The 20,101-nt window shown below is 42.4% G+C and overlaps 1 protein-coding gene across 6 annotated transcripts in view; it reads left to right on the top strand.

Annotated features, from left to right (window-relative positions):
* The first annotated feature begins 8,131 nt into the window (after nucleotides 1–8,131).
* The window catches only part of DAAM1 (dishevelled associated activator of morphogenesis 1), a 175,795-nt gene continuing 163,825 nt past the window's right edge, over nucleotides 8,132–20,101 (top strand). For 2 of the 6 annotated variants that reach the window (XM_059059651.2, XM_059059648.2), the window contains exon 1: nucleotides 8,132–8,273. The gene's annotated coding sequence lies outside the window, so the exon portion shown is untranslated. Of the gene's footprint in view, nucleotides 8,431–15,367; nucleotides 15,419–20,101 lie in introns of all 6 variants that reach the window. The other 4 variants (XM_067028409.1, XM_067028407.1, XM_067028408.1 and 1 more) reach the window with 4 other exon arrangements.

Genomic DNA, 20,101 nt, shown 5'->3' with positions numbered 1-20,101 from the left:
CCCCAGTACCTTAGAATGTAGCCTTATTTGGAAATAGGTCTTTACAGAGGTAATCAAGCTAAGAAGATGTCATTAGAGTGACCTCATAATCCAATATGACTGGCGTCTTTATAAAAAGGGGAAATTTGGACACAGGGACAGACACACATAGAGGGAGGATGAAATGAAGAAACATGGGGAGAAGATGGCCATCTATAAGCCAAGGAGAGAGGCCTAGAATGGATCCTTCCCTCACAACTCTCTGAAGGAACCAAACCTGCCCACACCTTGACTTTTAACTTCCAGCCTTTAGAGCTGTGAGATAATAAATTTTTGTTGTTTAAGCCACCCAGTCTGTGGTACCCTGTTATGTATCCCTTACAAATGAATACACCTAGTGTGTCCTAGAGGCCAGATAACTATGGACAGCAGGAGTACTTCCCTTTCCCTTGGACATTCATTCTTATGGTAGTTCCCTCAACCAGCCCATTAGCATAATTAGACTTTATCTCAAACAGTTTAAGTTGCTTTCAGGACATGATTCAATTCTCTCAGAGAGGTTACCAGACCTACGTGAGCTCACAGGAAACATCAACCATAATATCAACAAATAATACAAGTAAGTATCTGGTCAATTTGGCAATCTGTATCAAAAGCATTAAAAGCCTTTATGTTCTCCTACGCTATATTTGTACTCCTAAAGATATAATCATGAATGGGCACAACTGAACTAGGATGTACATCAGTTATTGATACTATCAAAAAATTGGAAATGACTTATTCTATAATAGATGATTGATTAAATAAAAAATGATTACCTTCACATGATAAAACATCATGCAGCCATTAAATGTAAAAAAATGTAAAAAAAAAAATCAATGACATAGAAAATTCTCAAGGTATATTTTTAAATAAAATAAGCCATAAAATGATCCTGAGTTTGAAAGAGAAGGAGGGCAGGAGAAAGAAATGTTAATCTTTCTCACTGGTTTGTAGACTTATGCAAGATTTTATCACGTTAAGTAGCAAGATTTTCTAAATTCTCTACAAAGAACATGAATTCCTGTTATAATTAGGAAAAAGCAAAAAACTTGGGTACCAGAATTCGTAAAATAATTTCTTATGGGCATGATGTTGAGATAATTTGACCTAGTTTTTAATTTATATAAATATTTTATTTCCATATAATGCACACACATAAAATCACACAAATCATTGTGTACAGCATGATGAATTTTCACAAAGTGAAATACCTGTATAACCCAGATAAAAAATTTGAACACTGCCAGCACCCCAGAGACTTTCTTCATGCTCTTTCCTATTACTATCCCCTGAAGGTACTACTATTTTGTCTCTAACACCATCATTAGTTGCACCTGTTTCTGAATTTTATGTAATCATATCATAAACACTTTTTCACTCAATGTTATTTTGTGAGGTTCATTCATATTCTTACATGTAGACACGACTCATACATTATCATTGCTGGATAGCCTGTAAAACTATTTCCTATAGGCCAGCTGACTGTTTTTGTAAAGAAAGTTTTATTGAAACATAGCCCTGCTCATTCATTTACATCAATGGCTGCTTTCATGCTACAGTGGCAGAGTTGAGTAGGTGTAACAGAGATCATATGGCCCACAAAGCCTAAAGTATTTACTATGTAGCCCTTTACAGAAAAAGTTTTGCTGACTCTGGTTGTATAGTATTAATTATGTGTCTATGCCACAATCGCTTTATGCATTCTACTTTTGATGAACAATTGTGTTGTTTCTAGTTTGAGAGTGTAATAGGGTTGCCAGAGTTAGCAAATAAAAATACAGAACTCTCAGTTAAATTTGAATTTCAGACAAACAACAAAGAATATTTTTAATATAAGTATATCCCAAATATTGCATGGCAACCATGGGCTGAATAGCATAGCTGCAAACATTCAAATATTTGTCTTTTGGTGAACGTATGTATTACACAATTCTATTGGGTATATTTCTAGGAGTGGATTGCTGGGCTGTATAAAGTATGTGAATGTTCACTCTTAGTGGATACTAACAAAGAGTCTTCCAAAGCAGTTACACAAACTTATACTTTCACTGGCAGTGTAGGATTTAAGTTGCTTCTCATCTTTGCCAATCCTTAATATAGTTAGTCCTTTTAATTTTAACTAATCCGATGAGTGTGTAGTAGCATTCCACTGTGGCCTTTATTTATATTTCCCCGAGGGCTAATTCATTTGAGTATCTTTTCATATGTTCATTGACCATTTGGATGTTGGGGGTGGCACGGTTGTGTGTGGTGCCTATTCAAGATTTTTGGCCATTTTTCGGTTTGGCTATATGTTTTTTTTCATGGTGGCTGGTGATTTATAGTATGAATTGCCTTAAAATGTTGAACTGGAACAATCAGATTTTTTTCCCCTCTCTCTCTTTCTCTCTTTCATTCTTTCTTTCTCCTTGGAATCTGACCTGGAAAAGATGGGGTGGGGGGAAAGGGTAGGTTTCAGCACAGTGGGATGAAAATTCATGAGGTAAAAGTCTAGGGCAGAGGTGTCCAATAAAACTTTCTGAAATGATGAGAATACTCTATTTCTGAGATGTCCAATACAATATCCATTAGCCTTGTGTGGCTTCATTGCTTGAAATGTGGCTATTGTAACTGAGGAACTGTGCGTTTACATTTTATTTAATTTTAATTAATTTAAACTTAAATAGCCAAATGGGGCCATTGGTACAGGATTGAAAAGTGCAGGTCTTGGGACTTCCCTGGTGGTGCAGTGGTTAAGAATCCGCCTACCAATGCAGGGGACATGGGCTTGAGCCCTGGTCCGGGAGGATCCCACATGCTGCAGAGCAACTAAGCCCGTGCACCGCAACTACTGAGCCTGCGCTCTAGAGCCCATGAGCTACAATTGCTGAGCCTGCATGCCACAACTACTGAAGCCCGCGTGCCTAGAGCCCGTGCTCCGCAACAGGAGAAGCCCGCGCGCAGCAAGGAAGACCCAATGCAGCCAAAAATAAATAAATAATTTTTTTTTTTTTTTTAAAGTGCAGGTCTCATAGACAGGCTAAGGGTAAGCCAGTTATAAATAAGCTGATAGAGGAATTGTAGCTAAGATAGTCAAAGAAGAATTTCTGTTTCTAAATTCCCAGAAGCTGCTCAGATGAGACTGGTCTGGAGAGAGTTTGAGTGGCTGGAGCTATTTTCACATCCTCTGTTACTGTGGCCTGATGATATTGTTACTATTCTTAGATTTCTATAAGATTTCATCTCCCTTGTCCTGCCCCAATGCTGGTTTTTCAGCTTTTCTGTGTTCTCAATTAAATGCAGTAAAATGAATCTTTTCCAGATGCCTTTGCAGTGACTAAATTGATTTAGTTGGTTCAGAATGCTACAAAGTCTTCTCCCTCAGGAAGAACCAAATTTTACCATTAAGATCCTGACAGATTTACCAGTTTTACCTGACACCTCTTAGGGGTGGCTGCCAAGTTCACAGCACTTCTTCCTCTCTGGGAAGACTCCCAGACACACAGGGATAGGTCCTGAGTGATCATATCTGAGCCACACGATATTGTAATCTCTGCTATAGACAAGTGGTTCAAAAACTTTCATGAGTGTCAGAATAAGCTTGAGGACTTGTCAAAACAAGATTGTGGGACCCAGCCCTAAAGTTTCTTTCCCAGTAGGTCTGCGGGTGGGGCCCCAGCATTTGCATTTCTAATAAGTGCTCAGGTGACATTAATGCTGCGGATCTGGGGCCCATACTTTAAGAATCACTCCTGTAGGGCTTCCCTGGCAGCGCAGTGGTTAAGAATCCACCTGCCAATGCAGGGGACACGGGTTTGAGCCCTGGTCCGGGAAGATCCCACATGCCGCGGAGCAACTAAACCCGTGTGCCACAACTACTGAAGCCTGTGCACCTAGAGCCTGTGCTCCACAACAAGAGAAGTCACCACAATGAGAAGCCTGCGCACCTCAACGAAGAGTAGCCCCTGCTCGCCGCAACTAGAGAAAACCCACGCGCAGCAACGAAGACCCAACACAGCCAAAAATAAAATATAAATAAATTAATTGAAAAAAGAATCACTGCTGTAGATAAATGTTACAGATAGTCGCTCTGAGATGGGGTAATCAGTTTCTCTCAGGAATTTGAAATTTGGAACAAAGAGACACAGAAACTGAAGGCTATTAGAGCAATGCTCTGGAGACAAGGTCCAAAACCTACTACTGTTTGGGTTCCCAGGGCTGGTCTGGCTCCTGCTCTTAGGTGGAGCCTTGGTTGTTCAATCCTATGAATAAATCTTAATACTTTCATTATTTTGCATAAACTGGCCATAGAAAGTTTCTGCTCCTTGCCCCTAAAAGAACTTGAACTAAGACATGAGTATATTAGTTAAGTGTTCCACCACAAAACCAAAAACCATTCTAAGTATTTAAAACAGATATAATATAGGACAGGGAATTGGTCACACAGGTGATAGCAGGTCTGAGAAAACAAATATGCAACAAAAGATTAGCAACAGCAGGAAGCTACCTCCACCTGTAGGCTGGAGGGACAGTCCGAGAAGATGGCATTGACAGAGGCCAGGGTGACCTGGAAGAAGCTGGAACCACGAAGAACCAGTTCAACGGGGAAAATGTTGCTGCTGCTGGAAACATCTCCCAGGGCAATTCTGTGGAGGTAAAGAAACACCCTGGCTTCTCCCTTCCTCCTACCTCCAATCTCCCTGCAGTGCCTTACCAGGCTGTGAAGCTTGGGGAAGATGACCTGGGATACTGAGGACAGCTTGGGGCTGTGGAAGAACAAGGCATGGATAAGAAAACAAGCTGAAGACCAGCACTGTTTAATTTGGATTTCTCATTTCTTTTCCTCAAAGAACATTTTGCCAACTTACAAATTACTGAGATAATATGTGCACTGTATAATTTCTAATAATTTCTTAAGAATAAGATTTTTTATTTGACTAGGTTTTTATTAACTTGTTCCATAATTAGGGCTGACATTTCTGAGATAATCTTCAGGGGAAAATTGCGAATAATAACAAGAACTAGCACTTGTACAGTTCATTTCAATTTGAAAAGGGTTTTTATATGTCTCACCTAATTTAATCCTAAAAAACCTTATGAAGTAGGTTTATTGTTAGTTCCATTTGAAAAATAAGGAAACTGAAGCTCAGAGAAAATAAGCAACACGAAATAAGCAAAGTCACGTTGCTTGGAAGTGGGAAAATGTCATGATCCCAAACCTGGGCTCAGCACACAACCTTAATTGTTGTGAAACACCAAGCAATAGTGTGAAAACACATGCAGGGCTACAAACTTAAAATTCTTTCTCTGTTGATATCTCACTTCCTTCCTTATCTAAAACCCAACATCTAGAGTAAAACCTTGTAACCAGAACTGAGAGAGATTATTTTGAAAGATCAGCAAAATATCCCATGGTGCCTTTCCCCCTCCTTCACCTGTAGACGGTCAGTTAAATCTATCTTCAGTGGTTCCGTGGGTTCCTAATTAATAGGCAATGATTATGGGAAAAGACAAGGCCTTTCTTAAGATCATTCTAGAACAGTAGCAGTCCTTTAAAAAGAAAAGAGAAAAAGTTACAAAATCCTTTGACTGAGAACATAAATTAAGCTAGAGAGAATGGGTGTTTTTGATGGCGCATGAGACTACTTAGTCACCTAGAAAGAAATACACACACAATGAATGTACGTGAATGTGTGTGTGTGTGGTGAATGTGTGTGTGTGTGTGTGTGTGTGTGTGTGTGTGAGAGAGAGAGAGAGAGAGAGAGAGAGAGAGAGAGAGAGAGAGAGAGAGAGAGTTTCTTTCTGTCTCCATAGAGGTTAAGTTTCCTCTGGTCCCAGGTCCATGGACTGCATTTCTGATGCTGAATAGCCATCTTTGTTTCCCTTGGTTACCAATGAAATAGTGTGCAGGGTTCAGTTCAGATCCATCATGCATAACAAAATGCTTCCAAACACAATGCCCTGCTTTCAATATTTATTATCTAAATTTATATCTATTTCATAGGAAGGGCAGCTCACATGCATACATCCAAACATTTCTGTGCTTATAATCTAGTGTGTATGATGTCCTTTACATATAAAAATGAGCTATGTAACATGGCACATCCCTATAATATTAATTGCTATAGAGAATGGAATTTCTTCTTCAGGCACATTTCATCCTCTCCTTCATTACCGAAGACCCAAGAGAACTTGCTGTAGGGTGATTTATCCTATAGAGTTACTCCTCAGAGTGTACCTCAATATTATAATATACTTTTATCTGTAAGGCTAAGTCCTGCCTTATAAAGAGTCTCCACATCCAATTTGACTCAATAAATTTCGAGCTCACTGATTATATTTCCATCTAAAAGCTATACACAGTTACAAAACTGGGAGAGCTTTTAGAATCATCCCAGGTCAAGTTTCTGAGTATTTTCTCACAGTGAACTGCAATACATTAAGTCTACCCATTAGCTAGAATATCACTGATTGTACTCTTGATCTGTTGGCCAGTGGAACATTTGTATTGTCTAGGTTCCATTTAAGACAATATTTGGAATGGACAGAATGGCTCAGAACAGGAGAGCAACATTCAAAGTTATCTTCCTTCAGTAGAGAAAAATATGTTTGGGCTATAAGGAATTGGTTTGACAAAAGAAAAGCAGAATTCAGTACTACAATCCCCCTCTCAGCAAAACAAAGCATTTCCCTCTCCCCTGAGATCCTCTAATTCCATGAGTATTTTTCTCTTGAACCCAAGTTATTGTTGCACAATCACGTGAGAAAATAAGAGTGATAAGAAGACTGTCACCAACAATTAGGTGGAGAGTTGTTTGAAATTTTAATTGTGAACTTTCTTTTCACAAGATGTAGTCTTCTAAGATTTTGCTAGTGGAAATGGGGGTGTGAACTGATCCTTATATGTGATTAAGACCTCGAATGCCATTATAATTTGCTCTACCTTTACAACTGGAATAACTAGATGTATTGATTTTTTTCGTTTAAAAAGACACCTAGAGATTTGCTCTCAGTGTTAATTTTTCATAATATTTGGTTCTCATTGACTAACGAAAAGTGCCACGCAAAAATTTTACATATTAAAAATAAAATTTTCCTGAAGGTTCAGAATTCTGCTACACACCTTTTGCTTACCTTTAAACATTTAGGTGTATTACTATCACAGCACTTCTTGAACAGCACACTGTTTTTTGGTTTAGGTCATTTAAAAAACTTGAAGACTGAGGTATGTAAATTGAGAGAAGAGTGTTGTGGATTTAAAAGTACATGTATACATATACGTCATTAAAACTTTAGGCAAGGATGTTGTCTTCCTGGGAGTTGAGAGCCATGAGAGCGGGAAGTCTGCTGCAGGGAAGAACAAAAGCATGGCTGCGCGATAGTATTATCTCTGCAGCAGCAGCTGGCTCCCGGACGGAGGGTTGAGGCAACTATCTAGTCTGTTACACTGCATTTTTATTAGTGACACCCTCCGTTATTCGGTCAGCTCAGCCGACTAAGCTATTATCCGAGTTCTGGCTGGTCACCCTGACTCCATTAAATGGGAGAAGGAAAGAGAAGTCAGAAGGGTAATTTGTACCAAGTGGGGCAAAGGGGGATTTCTCTCCTTCGGGGTCGGCGTCCCTCATCCTCCGGGACGTGGGGGAACTCCAGGACCGTATTTAACCCATAAAACCAATGCATCCTATTAATTAGTTGCTACGCGTAGGGAAGGCAGTGAAAGGCTTCATCTTCTTTCCAGCTGGAGCCAGCAGAGCCCGGTTGGTCAGAGCTGCCTGGCTGGTGCACACTAGCTCCGGACCCCTCTGGTCCCGCAGAGCCCGCATGGGACCGAGTGGAGGTCAAGTCAAAGGGCATGACCAAAGGGTGCCTGCCCCAACTCTCGTCCGCTAAGTCCGCAGCTCGGTTTTTGAAAGACCAACACTAATACTGCAAGGCTGGAGGGCGGGGAGGGGGCGGGTCGCGGCGGGGGCGGGGCTGGGGGCGGGGACGAAGAGGCCCAGGAATGAGTCGGGAAGTGTAGTTTCAACACCCTCAGTAGCGTAGCTACTGAGGCTCTGCTTGTGGAATGTGAACTACAACTCCCGGGAGTGTGCGGGCCCTGCCCGGGAGTACATGCGCAGTGGGCGCCGCATTGTATCCTATCAGGCGAGGAGAGGGTGATGTCACCTGCGAGTTGGTAACCTACGAGCGGCTGTGAAGGAAACTGTTTAACCGGATCCCATTGTACGCGGAGCGCAGAGCCGCCGTTTCAGCATGCGGGGGATGCTCAGGTAAGGGGGACGTGCCGCGTCGCCCGCCGCACTCCTTCATTAAGTGGCACCGCGAGGTGGCGCGGGGGTGGGCGTGCTTCTTCGGGCCCGGCGCTGGGTTAGCGGCGCGCCCTCCCGCTGCCTTCCCGCTGCCTTCCCGGAGCTCCGGGGCCAGTAGGTAAATATTAAACCCGTCCTTCAGGTTGGGTCTGGGTGGGAACAGGACCTAGACAGCTCCCGGCTGCCAAGCAGGGTTTGGGAAAATGGCTGCAAGCGCGGTGCAAAGCAAGGCGAGACCGGGGGAAGGCGCCCCCGAGGACGGGGGTGCCTCCCTTCTTTCTTTCTGAGGTGCTCGGATGCCAAAAGAGCCGGCAGGGTACCACTCGCCGCCTTGCTGCTGACACCCCGGGGCTGGGGCGCTGGGGGTCGTGGCCTTGGCTGAGTGCTGCGGGCACTGCTGCTGTCGGGAGCTGCTGGTCCGGGAGGCTCCGGGAGGGACAATCCCGAGGCAGGCTTGGTAGACTCGGAGGTGTAGACCGAAGAGGAGGGACTCGTTTACTCGTTCGCGTCCCAGCAGAACCCCCACCATCCCGGGCACCCTCACCTCAAGACTCATTCGAAAGGGATGGGGTGACTGTAATTTAGGCAAAGTTGGAAGCTAAAGGTCTCAAACCAGAAAGAGGAGGGAAAGCCGCGTTGCGGAAGGAGCGAGGGGTGTTGGCGGACAGTAGCGAGGGGCGGCTGCGCAGCCTGCGGACCGGGTTCGAGGCGCCAGAGAGCGCTCTCGCCTCCCGTCCCTGTGGGTAGGGCGCATCTGGATGTCCCTTGTACTGATGGCTCCCTCGACAAAGAGCACCTGAGCTGGGACAAAGCGTCTGCCCGGAGCGCTGGGCTGGGAGGTGGTCAAGCGGTAGGGAGTGTCGAATAATCTAGCGATACGACTCTCAGTGGGGCAGGAGGGCTGGGTAATCATTTTTCCCAGCTGGTGGTGAAAATCCAACTGCTTGTGATCCGCTTGGAGACGTGCGCGGCGCCCGAGAACTCAAAGTCCTCTGGATTTCCTTTCCCTAGCACTCTTATACTTTCTCTTACTTGTTCATCAAACCCTTGCTAAAGGCTCTGTTCTCAAGTTGCTCGCAGCCTGCGATTGGGGTGTTCTGTCTCGCGCCATAAAATATTTTAGGGGACCCAGGAATAGAATACACTCCAACCCCCGTTCCCCACCCCGCCTCCCGTCTTCACCCGCAGGAGAGCATCAGGAGTAAATGCCACCCGTGACTGTTTTGCTCCTCTTGAGTTGGCGGTTTCTTGAGGCTCGAGAAGGACCTAGTGAATTGAAGCGGGGTTTGCCTGCAAGATGAATCCCGTTGCCATGGCGACTCCTGCCGTCGGAATCTTAACTGCTCCCACTGCTGTTTCAGTTCCTTGTGGCTCTGCGGGCAGCTGGGAGGGCGTGGCCAGTAGGTGTGGTCAGATGCTCTTCCTGGGCCCAGCTGTTCTCTCCTAGTCACTGGTTTCACAGCCCCGGGCTCTCTTCATTCTCTTGTAAATAGCTTGGACACAATTTTTAGACCCCCTTCCCTCTTGCGTCCCCATACCTGGTCTCTCCACCTCCCTCCCCAGAAAAAGCTGTTAAGAGCCTTTGTCCTGAGGCAAACTCTGGAAATTACAATCAAAAGATCTCTCCTTTCAGGCTGATCTGTCATTTCAAGAAAGTGGAAACATGCATTTTCCTAATAACGTATGTTATAGTGCTGTAGGCAGCTTTCTCCAGGAGGGAGTTCTCCTCCGTTATGCGTGGCGTGAAGAGAGCTCCCTGGCCACCAGTAAAGGTCCTCAATTTGCCCTAGGTGCAATTCACTGCAAGTTTTTAGGGACAAGTAATAACTGAAATTGAATTCTGGAAGTCACGGCTATCCCTTGTGGTTCTCATGAAATCTAAAGACCCGTCTAGAGGATGCAGATCCTTGAGAGGGTTGGGATCTAGGAAGCCTGGGTCCTGCTCTCCCTCTGTCATTACTGGCTTCCCCATTCTGGGGTGAACCCTCTGCCTCTGGGAACCTCAGTCATTGGTGATGTGGGAAGAGGGGCACAGCGGTTTTCCTAAAGTTGATTTTCGGTATAAAATCTTGTGACTCTAAGAAGGAGTTGTTCATTGTCTTTTATTTTTCTCAAAGAAATCTGAAGATGAGAGTTTAAGCCCAGCTTCTGACACTGTGACATCGGGTTAATATCTCTGAGCCTTACTTGTATGGCAAAATAGCCTGACTTTTCATGGTAATCCCTCAAAGTGGGCAAGGCAGCTATATTAGTATTTATAATATTAGTTCTACTACTACTGTTATCCCAGTATCTGTACTTCTGTTTATCCTTTTATCGTAGAATTGTGTAGATTTTGACTTTTTATAGATTCTTGTTGAATGCAGTTATTTGTAATTTAACTGCATTAAGAGTAATTGAATTATGCAAACATTTTGCCTACCTTCTGCTTTCATTTCATACCAAAGTGGATTATCATAGACATTGCAGTTAAGGGGGGAAGGTGTATATCTTCTAGCATCTATGCGTGTACATTCGTGTGCAAGTAAATGCTTGGGGTTGCTGTGTGCCAGGTGGTTGACATTCATCATCTTGTGTTAAGTAGGTGGTTACATCCCCATGAGGAAACAGAATCAGAAATTTCACTCACTATTTTTGTCACAGAAGTTAGCACTGACTGAAATCTCCTTCAGTTATCTCCTTACTTATGACCCCTATAATTCTGATAACAGTTCCAGTGTTTGTGGGTTTTTCCCACTCCGTGAAGGTCTTTGAGAGCAGAGTCTTTGTCTTGTCTATCCCTGTCTATCCAGCATTTAAAGCAGTGTTTGGCCATTGGTAGGCCAATAAATATTTTATAAATATTTGTTGAATCACTACTGACTAGTAGAACCATGATTGGAGATCCAAGGTCTGTATTGTTTCCACTGATAGTTTTGTCATCAGTTGTAATATTCCTCTTAGTTTTCTGTCAAGCAGTTTCATCTCAGCATAAACCAAAACTCCTGTGTAGCATGTGATGAGGTATAAACGGCCTTCCATGTGTTTGAAATAGTCGAATTGTAACTATTTGCTTTTGGAATATATTCACTCACAGAGTCTTTTTCCCCCTATAATTAATTCTTAATACAATTTTTACTACCCCAAACCAGACATTTCTAATTTTCTCTCTGTTGTACTGTCCTTGGCCCAGATTACTTTCCCAGGAGCTATATGACAGGGGAACAGGGAGAGAGACCAAGGCAAAGATACCTAGAGACTTTTGCCAGGCTGCCAATGGCCCCAGAGGCACCATGTGGGTAAAAGAGTGGGCAATAGCTCTCTCATTTGGGGTGGGGTTGTTCTATAAACAGGGGTAAGTTGTTCAGGCTGGCTGATGTGAGAGGGGAACAGGGTAAAAGACATTTGTACAATATTTGTAGCATTCAGTTATCATCCAGTAAGTTGCATTCTGTGGGTTTTCCGAAGTGTAAATTGGCGAGGAGGTGTGATAGTGAAGAGGGTGCAGTGGGTCATGTCCTTGGGTGGTGCTTACAGGAGCTCAGTGAAGAGGTGCCAAGGAATTTGAACCCTGGCTTTCTTGCTTTGTGGACACGCCTCTGGGTGTTGAGAATTTGTGTGTCTGCGTGTGGTTTTATTTGAGCTACTTTGTTTAAAAGGCTGCTTTTAGTGTTGATACTCTGGTCATCAGAACAAATAAGGTGTTTACAAACAAAACATAGTTAAGCCTGAAAGTGTTTCATTTTGTAAATATTTGGGGGATAGTATAAAGAGTGGCTTTGGCTTGAGAATCTTGAGGTCTTCTGTGAAATTACTTAAAAACTTACAGCTGTTGGATCAGGGGAAGCAAGCTTTTCCAACAAAGTTTGGTACCACTGAAAGCCTTAGGTGTTTGGTTCAGGAAATAATCACAGAGCCTGTAACTTCTGTGGGGCCCTCCCTGGCTTCGTGTCATGCTCCTGGTATTTCCAAGTGTTAAGTCTATCCTTACATTTCAGGAAACAAAGCAACTTTGCCATGTTAGGTTAGCAAACTTGTTGAATCTCTAGAGGGGGCACCAGTCAAAATGAAAATTCTTCTGTTTTGTGATTTTTCTTCTTTGGACAAGGAATGTGGACTACTATCACTTATTTTGGCACCATAATTTCTAACTTGGTAATGGAAGGAATCTTTTAAGTGAATGTATATCTTCGACACTTACCGCATCAGATGATAGTGGTTTCCCTGAGAGCTCGGTTTAGAGGCAACTGCTAGCACGGGTAATATTTCAGAACTTGGTAAGGAGGGCTTTTTCTGTAGACTGGCAGGGCTGGGGGGTGCAGGCTGGGGCTGTCCTAGGATACCTCTATTGAGGGTTGTGCTTGGAGTGGCTGTGTGGCTGATAGAGATTGGAATTGAAGGATGGATCTGAAGTGCCGCTCCTCCCCCTTCCTTCAGGCTACCACATATTGCCTCCACTGAAAGAGGGACAGATGAAGATGAGATGCAAGTTGATTTTGGTGACCTACATTCCACTCCAGCAGGCTATTTCCATAGCAAAAAACACATTTACCTTTGTATTTTCTGGCATCCTTTCCACTGTTCCAAAAACAGAGAAATGAGCATTTCAGAGTGAGTTTGCATTCATAGTACACATATCTAAAAGTGATTTAAATGTTAAGTCCTAGGAGCATAGCAACAAGCACACAGAGCCTGAGCACCCCCCCTCCCCTGCCCATTAATCCATTAATCTGAGGTTACCAAATATACCCTCAGCCTTGGTGAGCTTATTTTCCCTGCTGATGTTTAAGCACACCTGGTTTTTACCCCTATCTGTGACTTTCTGCAGTAATGGCTCCCCTCATCTGGAATGAGGACTCTTCAGAGCATCTGAATTCTCCTTGTGCTCTCAGATCCAGCTTGAGTGCCTTAACTTCTGGGAAGCCTTCCCTGCCTGTCCCTCTGCTTTCACCACCATGCCCGGCTCCTTGCTCCTTAGCGCCCTCAGCCTGACCACTCAAACAAACACTCATACGTAATGTGGTACTAACAGTCAAGGGATGTGAGGTGCTAAGCTTGGATCAGGTCTTTCCTAATACTTTACATGAGCTTAACTAGGGACTCCTCCACAGCTGCATGAGGTAGGTACTGTTATCACCATTTTACAGCTGAGGAAACTGAGGCATGAAGAACTTAAGGAACTCACCGAGCTCAGGTCACACAGCTAGTAACTGGCAGACCCTGTTAGGGACCCAGGCTTCTAGTTCTTTACACACACACACACACACACACACACACACACACACTATTGCCTTGCCTCTGGTTTTCCTATATGTTATTCTTTTCTCTCCATTGAGTTTGGGGAATCACAACTTCCTTTGTGTCTCTTGATTCTGAAACAGTGCTGGGGCAACAAGTGCTGAGTTGATTAAGAGTAAAACTGCTTCTTCACTTAATGGTTTCTTAGAGTCTGATTTTCTGGAACAGAAAATGTATGAGATTTAAAATGTTGCATTTGTTTATTTGAATGTTAAGAATTTTTGAACTCCCCCCCTTTTGCTTTGTGAATGATAGGCAAATTATTCGAAAAAGGAAATGCTCTTAAATGCCATCGCTGAATCTATGTGGAGTTTGTCCATCATTAGACCCTCTTGTTAACTGAGATAACTTTTCAGTCGGTTGAATCCCTTATCTGAAGAAAGCCCTTCTCACCCAGAACAAGGCCACAGAAGCCTGTCTTGAGAGTTAAGACTCCCATAACTTCTTAACTTCCCAACTCCCTGCTGTCTTTTAACATAAATTGTGAAAGCTCTTTTGAAAAGAAAATGAAAACTTGAGTAGTAGTCAAACACGTAATCTAATACTGGGTATCCTTACATATTAAAATAAGCTTTTTCCCCCTTCACCTTAGAAGAGAGACTTTTACAGTGGAGCAAATTTGGCACCAAATATACAATTGCAGTTCTTTTAAACCATAGCCACTATTGTGAATTAAATGTGGAAAACTAGGCAAGCAAGTTCAATTTCCAGTGTAGTTGGTGTGATTTCCTGACTTACAATAGATCTTTTACTTTTGGCTTAACACTGGATATTGTGCCACTTTGACAATATTTAATAAAGACAATTGAATAAAACACAAACTGTGTCATTTAGAGAAATAATAGGAAAGTTATGCCCTAACAGCATATTGCCAGGAAAGGAAAATGAAAACAAAAGACTTGTTAGCCCTTAGGCTGCTCAAATGTAATATTCATTTAACAGACATTACTTTCAGAAGCTTTTTAAAATTCATCTTGTTACATTTCCTAAGTATGTCATTCCTCTTTAGTAATAACCTGAGCTCATTCTGTTCTATAAATTGCATCAGGATCGGAGTTGAAGGTTCCTTGTATTTCTGCCAGGCACACAATTAGGGACACGTATTAAACTGGTCTTTGTCCTCTTCATTTCTGAAAAAAATACCTTCTGTACGATTGGCAAACATTGCCCATCTGATGGACTGTCTGAATTTAGACTTCCAAGTGTAGATAGCCTAGATCCGAGCTTTGGGCATTGTCTGGGTAATACAGATGCCCATCTTTTGTTTTTTGAGATGAGTTCTTATATTCTGGCTTATTGGCTAAGCTCAGTTTGTTAATGACGTACAAACCAGGTCAAGGGCATGGGTTAGCTTTGCCTTGTCTTGGAGTCACCAACTGCACCTGTAATCCTAGTAACTTTTTTTTTTAACTCATCATGCTCTTGGTCACAAAGGACACTAGACAGTGGAGGATAGACCCTGTGGATATATCAGTGCATAGCCATCATCACTAAGGGCAAAAGATGGTGCCATATTATAAAATGAACTGATGAGGGTCTTAGTTTTTTCAGACCCCGTACGTTAGAGGTAGGGCTTCACCAGCAGTTTGCCTAGGAACTATGCTTATGCTTCTGACAGGTGTCCTCCTGGGAAGAGTGTGGGTCAGGACTAGGGGCAGGTCCTAAAACATAGCCTTGGCCTTTTCCTTTCCTTTCTTGGGGGTGTGACCACAGTCATTAGTGTGTGTTTTGGTGCCCATTCTGGGCTTCACTCTTCCTTCTCCCATAAAATTCTGCAGATTTGCACCCTGGAAGAAGAGTGAAGCATCGTGCCCAACATCATTCACCAGGTGAGTTAGATTGTTCACATGTGTCTAGGCTTAAATTTGTATTTGACTCATAGAGATTTGGTAAAACTGAGCAGTGAAATGTCTAGACACGAGTTAAGTTAGAAACTACAGTTCTGTGACAAGAGGGTTAGACTAGGGACCCTTCTAAATCCTGAGAATTTACTACAAAACTTATTGTGAAAAGTTAAAGGAGGGCTTCCCTGTTGGCGCAGTGGCTCCGAGTCCGCCTGCCGATGCAGGGGACACGGGTTCGTGCCCCGGTCCGGGAAGATCCCACATGCCGCGGAGCAGCTGGGCCCGTGAGCCTGCGCGTTCGGAGCCTGTACTCCGCAGCGGGAGGGGCCACAGTGAGAGGCCCGCCTACCGCAAAAAAAACCAAAACAAACAAACAAACAAAAAGTTAAAGGAAATGAAATGGACAAATCAAACCATTTAAAAGTCCTTGCTGCATTCTCTACTCTTGAAAGTTGGTGAAATTTTGAATATAGAAAATGTCATATGGTTTTGGCCAAGGTAAATGATTTAGGAATTAAAAAAAAAAAATGCTGCCACAGTTACCCCATATTAGCGGTGGCTATTTGAGTTAGGATGATGGTGGCAAAAGAAACAACAATAACATTTCTGTTTGTTTCCCATTCTGTTTGTGTGTAGCAATCTAGTTTGCATTAGAGGTTCTCCTCCCCACACCCCCCTCCCTGCTCAGCGCTCAGTGGTCATTCAGACTAAAAGTCAGAGAGGGTGTGGAATGAACTTTGCTGGAACTGAAGCTGATAGCTAAGACTTCATTATGTCCTCAGAAGGTTAAATGAAAGGCATGTTATTATAATTTTGTGTTTTTAAAATCAAGAATAGAGATTAGATTGGACTAGAAAACTTCTGTGACCCATTTAGGGCTTGACACTCAGTGAGTAGGTGACACTTCCAACTACAGTTCCAGGAACCATGGCAAGAGACTGCCTTACTTCATATTTTATGCTAAGGAAGTGAGTAAAAAAAAAAAATTTTTTTTAAAAGTATGTACAGTTTTTAGTTTGACCCAATTTCTTTTCTTTTCCTGTGACAGAAGGTACCTTTCTTCCATACCCCACCTTTTCCTACTATACTCCTTGGATTGTAATTTAAGCCTGAAGGACCAGTGACCTACTTCCTTGCCAGGAACCTCTCTGTGGGCAAAGGGAGACCGTGGTCCCCTGTGGCCAAGTTCCACACCAGGGGAGCCACACTCACCGACCTTACAAATGGTCTTCGCCCTTAACCTCCTACTTCGAATAGGGAGCTGTGTGGCAGCAGAGAGGGGATGGCTTACATTTTACTTCTCCCAAGCTCAGATTGTTTTTCTGATGGAACAAGTTGGGGGAAGTAGGTGGAAGGGAGTTATTGGGTTTCACTTATCTTATCATTTGTTTCCCTCTGGATTGCCTTTGTTTATACAGGTCAGGAATTCCTCCAACAGAAAGTATGCATCCACACGGGGATGTTCAGACTGGGGCTCCCTTCTCCTTGTGCTCCAGTTGCTGACTTGGCTTTCCTCTCTCTAGCTGAATCTGAAAGGAGGGCTGGAAATATTTAACCTGCTTTAAATTTTTCTGTTATATGAAAAAGAGATCCTAAAACAACGACTTGGGGCAAATGGATTAATGATTTTTCTGACAGGGAAAGGGGATGTTGCTGAGGAAGTTTAACATCTACATATAACTTCTTTATGTTGGTCAAGAGTTTAGACACGAATGTTTGACACCTTGAATAAAACCCCTTCGACTTTTGGTTGCTGCTTGGCAATTGCACAGAGGAAAAAGAAACCCCATTTGATTTTAGGTTTAGATTTGGGTAATCTTGGCAGTCCCCTTAAACTTTCCTGGGCCTCTGTTTCCTCATCTGTGAAACAATGTGAAAACTCTAAAATTTTATGAGAATGGTTTCATCTTAACATAATGACCTCACTTATATGGCACTGTGTAACGTTGATGTAATGTCCATTGAGTTTCCCTAGAATGGGGATCAGTGAGGGGGAACTCTATTTTTTCACCTTCAGAATTTCTAACATTGGTCTCTGCTCTTAGCACAAGGTTTCTGAGACCGTGTTCTTGGCTGGAGCTAAACCCTCAAGATCTGATCTCTAATCTCCTTAACTAAACAGCTTCTAGTCACGTTCTCCAGTCCTGGGGCTTAGGAAATTCCATAGGATATAAGTAAGGGATGAGGCTAGATGGTGTCTTTGAGTGACCATCCAGTTCTCTTTAAATTGATCATCTCTTTAAACCAGAATTTGATTACCACCATTGCCACACAGGATGGATGTAGCCAACAGTCATGTTTTATTTGGCCAACACTGTTATTTTTAAAAGGCGAATGGTTTTAGTGAGCATTTACACTCTGATTTGTCACTGACCTCACAACACCCTAGTGCCTCATACACACCCACTTTGTTTATGTGACATTTCTTTACCTCCTTGGCCCTTGAAGGCATTTGAGTTTTCAATCCCTGTTTTAAACTAAATTAAATTGCAATAAGAGTCTCTTCAAACGTTTATCCAGCACTGGGCTGGCAAATGACCCGATCTAGGGTTTCTCAATCTCAGCATTTTAGGCGGGATGGTTCTTTGTTGTTGGGGACTGTGCTGTGCATGTATGATGTTCATTAGCATCCTGGTCCTCTACCCTCTAGATGCTAGTAGCAAACTTTCCCCCAGCTGTGACAACCAAAATGTCTCCAGACATTGCCAAATGTCCCCTGGGGAGCAAAATTGGGCCCAGTTGAAAGCCAGTTGACAGATTTTGTATGGCCTGGGAATTTTAAACATTGGACCAGGCTTGGATATTTAGGGGTAAATTGGAATTCATCTGGGAGACCAAGCTATCCTGCTGTTTTTATTTATTTGGGTAGTTGGTTAGAGCAAAGTGAAGGTCAGTGGATTAGACTCTTCAGGGTCACTTCTCCATTTTTCCATGACCACTGCCTGGGAGGCCAGGCATAGTTTAAGGACATGTCCTTGGTCACAACAGGGGACTCTGTGAGACACTGACGCTGGGTCAGGGCAAGCCCACCAGCTAGCGGGAAAAACAGCTTTGAAGCCCATAGCCTGTGTTGGTAGGTCAGTAAAGTTATCTGTGGATAAAGAAGATGAGGCTTTGGGGAAAGAAAAGATCATCTCTGTTGTTGTTATCAAACGCCAAAATGCTTAAAGAAAAGAAAAAGGCATTTGCCTTTAAAAATGACAGTTTATCGCAAATCAGCAGTGAGGGAAGAACTGAAAAGGATTAGCAGCAGACTGATGTCCCCCTTTTTTTCTCTCCCTCAAAAAAGAATGTCTGTAAAACTTGACTCAAATAGTTGGGCTTTGGCAGCACTCAGACTTGCCTTGTCGCTCAGAGTGATCCTAACTTGGCCTATGCCATGAGCCATCATGGAGGATTTCAAAGTCTCGTGTTATAACTACCAAAGGTGGGAAACACAATAAAATGGCTCCTTTTACTTGGATTTTACTTAGAATAATCAGATTAGATCCAAATTTCTATCAAGCTTGGCAGAGGCAAGTGAATAGCTAAGTTAAGGGGAAAATATTATACTGAGCATTTTATGGGCTATCTCATAAGCTATGGAAGTGACACCTTAAAGCATCATTTGATTATTCACTTGGCAGGTGAAGAATGTTTTGATACTGGGTGTGAGCATATCAGAATGCTGTTTTAAATTCCAGATTTTTCCCTTTGGAATATAGAACTCTTGTTTTACTAAATAAAGCTCAGATTATCCTCTGTCTTCAGCTTCTGAAATAAACAAATTACATTGTGCAATAGGTGAAGACTCTCCCCAGTGAAAGATTCTTTGCTTTTCACTGGCAAGTAATTTCATGTTTTGCTTATTTGGATCATGTCCACGTTTTCAAAGGAATGTTCCCAGCATCACTTATAGGAAGCAGTGCTCTACAATCCCAAATCAATTGTTCCAATATCTGTTATTCCTGCAGATCAAATCTTTTACCCTCAGCTCTTTTCTCCCCTAAATGCTGATTTTGAGTCTCAGATGGCCAGTGTTTTCTAGTACTAGAGAAAAATTTGTTAGCATGACATGGTGTTAAAGAAAGAATGACAGTTAAAAAAAAAAAAAAAAAGCAGGATATGGGGTTTTTTTTTTAAAGGATGATGAAAATGTTCTAAAATTATTTATAATGGTTACCAGTTTGTAAATATACTAAAACCCCCTAAACTGTACATTTTAAATGAATGAATTTTATGGTGTGTGAATTACGTTGAAACAAAGCTGTTATTCCAAAAAAAAAAAAAAAGGCTAAAAAGAATCAGACTAAGTAAAGCCTTGGAAACAGAATTTTAGACCTTGGGGATAATATCTTTGACTTACTTTTCTATTTCTTTTCTTTATGTACATCTCAATGTTTTCTTTAAATAAATAGATGTATAACATGGACAAAGAATAGTTGTGATAATTCCTCACGACCACCTGAGCTATGGGAAACTTCGTTATAATGGAATTTTGTTGTAATGGAATCTGGCTCATATTCTTCTCTTACCTCCTAATTGTGAGCTAGGGCATTAAAGGATAGAAAACTTTGCACTGTTTTATACCTGATGTGATGATAAGCTAAGGTTTTGGTGATATGTTTGGCTTCGTCACAGTTTGCTTTAAACTTGCTCCATTTGATTATTTTGTAGGATTTTTCTCCT

Source organism: Kogia breviceps, chromosome 3 (genome assembly GCF_026419965.1).
Source record: "Kogia breviceps isolate mKogBre1 chromosome 3, mKogBre1 haplotype 1, whole genome shotgun sequence".
Classification (NCBI taxonomy): domain Eukaryota; kingdom Metazoa; phylum Chordata; class Mammalia; order Artiodactyla; family Physeteridae; genus Kogia; species Kogia breviceps.
Note: the sequence above shows the minus strand (reverse complement) of the source record. Positions and strands in the feature narration are given on the sequence as shown.